General features: G+C 38.7%; 1 non-coding gene across 1 annotated transcript; it reads right to left on the reverse strand.

The window, feature by feature from the left end:
- Positions 1-4,528: 4,528 nt before the first annotated feature.
- trnaq-cug (transfer RNA glutamine (anticodon CUG)) lies at positions 4,529-4,600 on the reverse strand. Its single transcript has one exon. It is a non-coding gene; the product is annotated as a tRNA-Gln (tRNA).
- Between the last annotated feature and the right edge of the window lie 4,218 nt (positions 4,601-8,818).

Genomic DNA, 8,818 nt, shown 5'->3' on the forward strand with positions numbered 1-8,818 from the left:
CACACACACACACACACACACACTACACTTTAACATTAACACAGACTGACCATAGATGTGGGTGTTAATGAGCCAGAATAAAAGAGCTTAACGTCAGTGCCAGACCAAGAAGGATGTGGAAATAATAATGCATGTCTTATCAGCAAAAGAATGGTCAAGAGCTATATAAGGTCATAAAATGCCATAACATTCAGTTATCTGTTGTGCTGTGTGTCTTTGCTTTGTCACAGCATAGATTGTAAAAGTTGTTCATTTGCCTTCCCTTCCTCTCCCTCACCTTTTCGCCCCCTCCTCTCCTCTTGCAGAAAGGACAACCTAAAATTAAAGGGAGTTCAAAAATCAACTGTACACTGTTTAAAGGATGGTGTGATTGTGATCATATTTATATTTGTAGTTAAGATCAGACATGTATCTTAACATGTAATATTCCTCACACCATTTATATGTCATGAATTTGATGTTAGCGCACTTAAATGATGCATCTCTAATGTACTGCCTCCCAGTAGAAATTACAGAGCAATCAGTGTACATATTAATTTCACATATCAGTCCATGATGTTGATGTGTAAAGTGTCCAAGGGAAAGGCTATGGGCCTGTGTGTAATGTCTACTTAAAAGACAAGCTCAGTTGTGTTTAAAGTCTATTCAGTCTATTTCAGGCAGCAGCGTATTAAAGGCCCTACTCAATGGTACTTTCCAGCATGTTGTTTTTATCAGCACTAAACAGGACAGACTATCCTTTAGCACCACAGGTAGAGAAATCTAATTTGTACCAAGACTTGATGATGTGATGGTGTTCTCACTGTAGCTTACAATATTCAATATTCATGGTCAAAGAAAAAACACTGTGCAGTCAGTGCTGCCTTAAACTATCACAGGGTCAAAAATCCCACTTTGTGTTTTATGAAAAAAACTGCTGCCTGAATGGAAGCCATGTGAAGAAGCAAGTTTTCTTAAAATGCAGCAACAACAGCACACATTTTCAGATTACAGAGTAAATTATTAAACAGTTTAGCTAGAAATGAGAGAGGGGCCCAGCTGCGGCGTGTAGGCCGGGGGCACAACATCAGTTTCCAGTAAAAAATTTTTAATCTTAACCACAACTTTAACCTGCAAGCCAAAGTTTATGGTGCTACAGGCCACAGCCGGACCTTATTGGGAAATGAGGCCAGTAAATCCACTACTACTATTTACCCACTAGGGGGCGATCAACATCTAATAAATACCAATCCTCATTGCTTCAGGCAGCTAATATAAATACACTCATCATTTTTCCAGAGCTGCCTTGATTGTTTCAAGGACCTGGGACACACTTTATGTTACAAGCTCAACTTATGACTGTACATTAACTCATAAGTAAGGAATGACTTACAGCCGATTACAGCAAACAAACAACAAAACATAATGTCTGTTTGTGCCCTTTGCACATTGTGTCCTGTGATCCAGACGTCTCTGCAGAGGATTCAGAAGAAATTGTTGATATTATGTAGTGAGATATGTCTGTCTGTTTACCTTCTGTGACAGAGAGCAGAGACAAGCTCCATGCAGCGGGCAGGCCGTGCTGTATTATTGTGTATGTTTATATGAGAGTGTGTTTCCATCCTGCTCTGGCTTACAGAGGCCTCAACACAACACTACTGAGGCCCTCTGGAGACACGAGGAGGCTTTAGACAAAGCATCCACACACACAAAGACACATAAAACACACACTGGTAACACACGAGTATGGATATTTCTACATGTAAGAAAGAACACCAACCGCAAGTGTCCATACAATTTGATTTAATCATTCAACCCAATACTCAGCCTATAAGATCTTTCATTTTTCATGAAACAAATTATAGTCTGGAGTGTGGTGAGGCAATTTCACTTGCTCTCACAGAAAATGATAATAAATGAAATCTTGAATCAAGTGCTGTTTTCTTGATTAGAACAACTGACTTGTTTTGAGATATCAGCTAGGAAATATTTGTAAGAACTAGAACTGCACTGGAAAAAAACAGAAATACATATTTTTTCTGTTAAAGAGAATGACAGAGGTTGGGAAGTACAAATATGATCAGATGAGAAGCTTGATTAATGCATTAAAGCTGATGGGAAATTTACAGTGAGCTCAATGACTTTCATATGGCAAATTAGTAATATGTAGCCTTCATCATCATAATGCAGTGCACACACACACACACACTTGTCCATACTGTCTTTCTTTTGCATATTTCTTGCAGGTGGCAGCGGGGGTCTGAGCGGCACGCTGCGAGCTGGATTCTCCAGTTTCCTGCAGCCTCACAGAGACATGAATAAGTCATGTGGTTTGTGAGCCTATAGGTTTACTGCAGAGCCCGGTGCCAGGGCACTGCTGACACACACTCCCATCAGCAAGCAGCCAGCAGCCATGAGATGATGACAGAAAAGACATCCAGTCAGGCTTGATGTAGCAAAATGTATCGCTGCACACAACATGGTTACGGGCAAATTCAGATACTTTCACACGTTTGTTTTTTGAGTTTTGCCCTGTGGACCTGCAGGCGTTTTTTTTACTTTTGAGGGAAGTTAGAAAGTCATTGGTTTATGGACAAACACACAACCTTACATTTTCTACTGTAAGTGAACTACATGAGAGATAAAAAATAGTGTGCCTTTTTCTCCAAGTTGAAATCTAAAGTTTGATCACCTATACATCTTTTTTCTTTTACTTGATTAACTCATATATATTTTATTACTATTTAGTTACTGATTATAAATTATTTTAATTATTTTACAGTATTTTATTGTACATGTTACTTTTCCACATATGCATCATATGCAGCACATTTGTACTGCATATGAGGTTGTGTTTTTGGCTTATAAGGCCAGGGCATCTCTGTGATGATTTGCCCCTCACGCCTCAAATAATACCTTCTGCCTTGTGCTTTGGTGAAACTAAATCATATTTTTAGAAGGCTGCACCAACATTTAAACTCATATCAGGAGTGCAGGACGTTAACTTTTACACCACTGAGCCTCCTCGTAGTTTGTTTGTTGGGACCCAGACTTCCACCCTTAAGGTTTCCCTGCAGCCCAGAGTGCCAGCAGATTGCTCTCTATAGCTTTTCTTTCTATCTGTCAGATTTGCCTTTGCTGTTTTTAATATAGTCACATACAAAATAATATTAGAATTAATATATGAACTATATATCACTGCATCAAAAGTCTTGCCTTATGGCTATCTATAGTTTTAGTATTTTAGGAATTTCGAAATGTTATAATGTGTTATATCCAGTTTTACTCAAAGTATGGGCAGTGTAGTACAAAGAGTTTTTTGTATTACGTATCTCAGTCAGCATCACTACACTCGTTCTCTTTATTGTCCCGCAATATCCAGCAATAAAAATATCCACACATATTGCGGATACAGGCTATATTCCTTATAAACTGTGTCCTAAAGGAGATCTTAGTAACAGAAGAGCGAGATCCCACAAGGAACTGAACCCTGATGGCTGGATGAGGAGAGCAGAGTGCCCAACATGACACCTGCTGTCAGTGTAGGCGAGTGTGCTGAGTGGGCAGTAACCAGGGCCAGTTTACTATCTCTGTAGCCTCACAAGTTCTTCCTCTTCTCAGAAGTTTATTTTTCTTATTCATGTGTAATCGATCTCTCTGGGTGCATAAAACTCATCGGATTAACTGGGAACTGTTCTCCAGGCTGTATTATGAGAATATTAAGGCAATTAGCCGCATTTGATTTGTTATAATCACAGAGACAGATGCCTGTTTCACAGATGAGGGGCCTCAGTGTTGGATTTTTTTTTTTTTTTCACTTGTCCTGCAATTTGTATATGCATTTCTGTAATTAGTAGTCATTTTCTCAAACTGACAAACTTTAATTAATAAAAAGAGAGAAGAGAGAATTTTTAAAAAGCGTTTTTTCTCATCTGGGTAAGAAAGAGATTCTAGTTATTTTGAACTTATATACTTTGATCCAGCAAATGAATGACAAAAACATGGACCATGAACACTGTTTGGTTTTCCTAATCACTCAAATGAGATCCGAACACAGTTACTGAGATTGTTTTGTTTGGTGGGTGTTAAATGACATTACTTTTGATCTAATGAATGAGAAGTTAAGTGGATCTAATGCATCACTTAAAGCAATGCTGCTCTACCCACCCCTGCCACTGGCATATTAATCAAGTCTCTTGAATGAAGAATGAACTGATCAGTTTAGTCTTGGGAAAACAACAACAACAACAACAAAACAACAGCAAAAAAAACAAACCAAAACAAAGTGATTAGGAAAATTCAAAAACGTTGTGCATGGTTGCTGAGGATTTTTCACGACATGAACAAGTCCTGAAGTGGCCAAATGACCTGAATCTTTATGAAAACTATGAAACAAACACAAACTCCTGCACTACACTTAGTTTAGTGATACCACTTGGAGGGGGTTTTATGGGAGGCTAAGTGAAGCACAGTCACTTTATCGTAATTCAACAACTATTTTAGTATTTATCTGATCGGCTGTATGAGGTTTTGAGTTTGAAAAAGTATCAGGTTCCACCGAGATTTGAACTCGGATCGCTGGATTCAGAGTCCAGAGTGCTAATCATTACACCATGGAACCACGTGGTTTCCCCAGGCCTCTCCCCCTGTACTTATTTATCACAGGAAGTCCGTGAGGTGACTACAAAATCATGTTGTCTAAGATTTTCCTTGTGTATAATAACCATGTATGGGCTATGATAATAACCAGTTCTGTTTTGCTGTGAATCAGTTGAACGCTAAAAGCTTAAAGACTGTCTACCTTAAGCAGGTTGCTGGGAAAGCGACTTGCGGGTCACACCATGTGTTTCTAGAGGTGTCCTTTGTAAAATTCACGATTCACAATAGATTAGTTTAATTGACTGTCTTGGTGAGATGTTATACTTGCTGGCAATTATTATTATATTCTCTCATATTCCTTAAACCCTCACTAGCTGGACAGTGCACACACCTTTTGTTCCCCCCAAACCATCTGTCATAACTCTCAGATTTTTTTTTTTTTTTTTTTTTTTTTTTTTTTTAGCACTGTCCGCTCTCTAACCTGATAGGAAGAGAGAGGGGCCTCTGATAAATGATGTTAGTGCAAAGGTGAGGGTCACTGATAGCTTCATGCCACTGGCCACTCTGTCACTGAACCTTAACCCTACAAACAGCTGCAGCGCAAAGGGGAAAAAAAGAGAAAGTCCAGCTAAAAACAGGATTTTTCAAGTTATTCCTAAAACCTTTGAACCAGTGATGAGCTGACCAATACCATCCCTAATCAGAAACCAGAGAGGTGACATCAACAGATAAAATCTGGAGGAAATTTGTGGATATGCACAATCAATAGACGTTTTTCCTCTAAATGAACTTCATAGGAGGGCTATTGGTTGTGTAACAAAACAAATTGCTCTGATGTCTCTGTAAAATCACCATACTGTTATTTTCTCTGGAGTGTAAAGTCCGCTGGAGCATCTATCAGGCCTCTGTATATTCATTTGAAAGTGTAGATTGGTTCTTATTGCATCTGTTTTAGAGCGGCACCAGGCTGCATGATGATGATACAGTAATTAAATGAGAAACTACAGCGGATGGGTTCAAATGAAAGGGCTGTAAGTGTATGGATTTGTGGCCATGGAGGTAATGAAGCAACAGAACAGATAACCTCAAGTTTTCCAATAAATGTATTAATGTGTCATCCATTCAGAGGTAGACACTTTTTTCTCTCTTTTCACTAATTGCTCGCTGTACCTGCACATACACTGTAATCATCAGTACAAAGCACGTTCCTGTCCCTCCTTCATGGATTGTCAAGAAGCATTTTGGGAAAGTTAAATCAGTCAGTGTTAAATTAGTCTTTAAACCCCAAACCATGACCTTTCCTTAACCCTAACCATGACGATGAGGTATTTTAACCCAGACCATAACTTTCTTCCAACCTTAACCAACGTGATTGGATGCCTAAACCTAACCAAACTGTGACTGATGTTAGGCATTTCAGATCTGTTTATCTCAGGGGTGTGAGTCATGTGGTAAAGTAAGCATGTCATGGTGGAAAGTGGGTGTGTTGTGTTGTACTGCTCGTATGCAAACAGACTGTACTGTACTTGGCACAAACTAAGTCACTGTCAAAAAATAGCCAGTGGCTTCTGAGATTGACTTCCTCCTGTCTAAGTGAACTACAATAATGCTAATGTCATGAAATGTAACTTTCTATCTGCTGTCACAGTGTCAGGTAATGTACATGTCTCTTGCCTGCTGTTCTTAAAGTAGATGGAGGAGACAGTAGGGCAGTGGAGATGCATTAGACAAGTAGAAACCCAGTTAGTGCAACACTCTGCACCCCACCCCGAGGGGAGCAGCATGGACTCTGGGGTCCTGCTCTGGAAACCCTGGATCAGAGCCAGGCAATTTGTAGTCATGAATTATATTAAACTGAAGTGTGCATATAGTCCATGATCCTTTGTTTTGTTAAAAAAAAAAAAAAAAAAAAACTCAATTATTTAATCTACACGAGTTGCTCAAAAAAGGTGATGCCCCATGTGGTTCTCAAACTTCTTTTTCAATAATGTACCTGCTTTGAAATATATTTTTCGCCAAATACCCCTGAGCAGTGCAAACAACAACAACAACAACAACAACAACAACAACAACAACAACAATAATAATGATTAAAATTAATAAATAAACCTCCTGTCTAGCTCCATCAGTGTCTGAAAAAACAACCTGATACTGATGATATTTTGTCTGCTCTGATTTTGCTTCTTTTTCACTTCTTTCTCCTTGTTAAGATGTACTGCTGCTAAATTTCAACCATCAATCCATTTTCTTGATTTTTGTCTGGCTTCCCAGTCAGAGTGACCAAACATCCTCTCTCGATGACCAGCTGCAGATTTAAACCACAAACACACACATTTGGCACCTTCAGGAAAACAGGAGAGAAAACTGAATATAAACTGTGGTTTATCAAACTTACATTTACACTTTTATCTAACATATTATAGCACTGGCTAATTAGGAATTATGAATGAGTGATATTTTTTAAATTCTTTTTCTTTTTTTTTTTCTTTTTTTTTAAATCTCACTTACCACCTGCAGTACTCCAACGTACCCCTAGGGGTACCCTCATTTGAGAAACCACTGTTATTAAGCAGCTGCAGGTTTATCCTTATCCTGTGCCAGCAGCACCCTGGTATTATTCTGTTATTCAATATTCTGCAAGCCAGAGTCTCACATCGAGCACCAGAAATATAAAGCTCAGTTAGCGTTCAGTAAACAGCTGCCAAAATCTACTGGAAAACAAATAAAGCAAAGGTTGGGTCGATGTCCTCACATTACCTCACAAGATAAACAATACACACACCAAATGTAATCACTATCTAATAAAAAAAAAATACCCAGTGACAGTCTAGAGACAAACACCAAAGAATACAGACTGAAGATTGAGTGCATGTTCCCAACATACTTTTCATCTTTTTTTTTTTTTTTTTTTTTTTTTTTTGTCTACGGTTCGTCAGATACTGTTTTCCAGAGCTCATTGTGCACAGTGAGAAAACCCTCTTCCAGCTGCCAAAACACCCCTGCTTATGACCACACCTGTAGATAAAAGACACAGAGGATTATGTTACTGTATTGTTATAAAACACCCATAATGTGTTAGATAGACAAACACACTTTCTTACTTCTCCTGTGCTGCATGTCTTATCCAATTTATTACATTAAAATAGTCTCATAATGTAAGAGAGGGATATATTTTATCTCTACATTATGCTCTGTCTGCATCACATAACATGCTAAATTATCTTAGGTAGCTGTACAGGGAAAACTGCAGGGCACATTTTTAGGGAACACTCACAGGTAAAATGTGCTTTTAATGATTCATGTCTGCTTACTCCTACTGAATTAACTCTCTTATTTGTTGGTGCTCTTTTGTTCTCTTTTCTTCCGTTGACATAAAAGGTGTAGTGTATAAAAACTACTACTATTACTACTGCTAATAGCTCTAATCAAAAATCCCAGTGGCTGGCACGCTGAGCTGTGAGAGGCAGATACTCTGGATGGTAGGTTAATTAGAAGAGGCCATGCTAATCTCTATCTACTCTGCTGCAGGAACCGCACAGGCTCAGAGCTGGCAGGGAGGATTTTCAGTTATTTAAGCTCAAGCTCAACTTTCACCCCACTGGAGATGGCAGTCAGGTGGTGAGATCCTGATCTATTGTTTAATATGCTTTAGGCTTACAGATGAATGTCAAGGAACCTCTGCTGAGAGTTTTTTTCTCCCAAAGATTTTAAAACACCTTTAGTCTTGTATTTATTAAAGGTTACAGTGAGTCTGAAATTTTTACTCATTAAGGTGTTAGAAGCTAAACAAATGATGTAAAACAAATGCATATCCTAAAGACAATCCCATGTATTATCCAGAGGTCTTAGCCCCTATTATATACTTTCTACATCAAGGCCATCACACAGGCCTGATATAACGAAGAAATGTTGAATGAGCGAGAAAAAAAAACAGCTTAATGAGAAGAGGACTGAGGATACTCTGAAAGAGACGCAGGGCTCAGGGCTCATGAAAGCACAGGCGACCACTGCAGGTATTTCTTTAGCATCATTAGCCATCATCAGAGGAGACACCCCCAGTGTCGGATTGGCTTTTATCTGGCTCAGAGCTTTACCTATTAAAGGGGAACACCACTCAATTTGAGAATTCATTTATGCCACTCAGAGACTGATCAATATTTGTAAGCATTAACCACTAAGCAGCTCTCTCCCATAGATAATTCACCCATCCAGCCCACTGATAATTTCATTTTTTGTGTTA

Source organism: Myripristis murdjan, chromosome 9 (genome assembly GCF_902150065.1).
Source record: "Myripristis murdjan chromosome 9, fMyrMur1.1, whole genome shotgun sequence".
Lineage (NCBI taxonomy): Eukaryota > Metazoa > Chordata > Actinopteri > Holocentriformes > Holocentridae > Myripristis > Myripristis murdjan.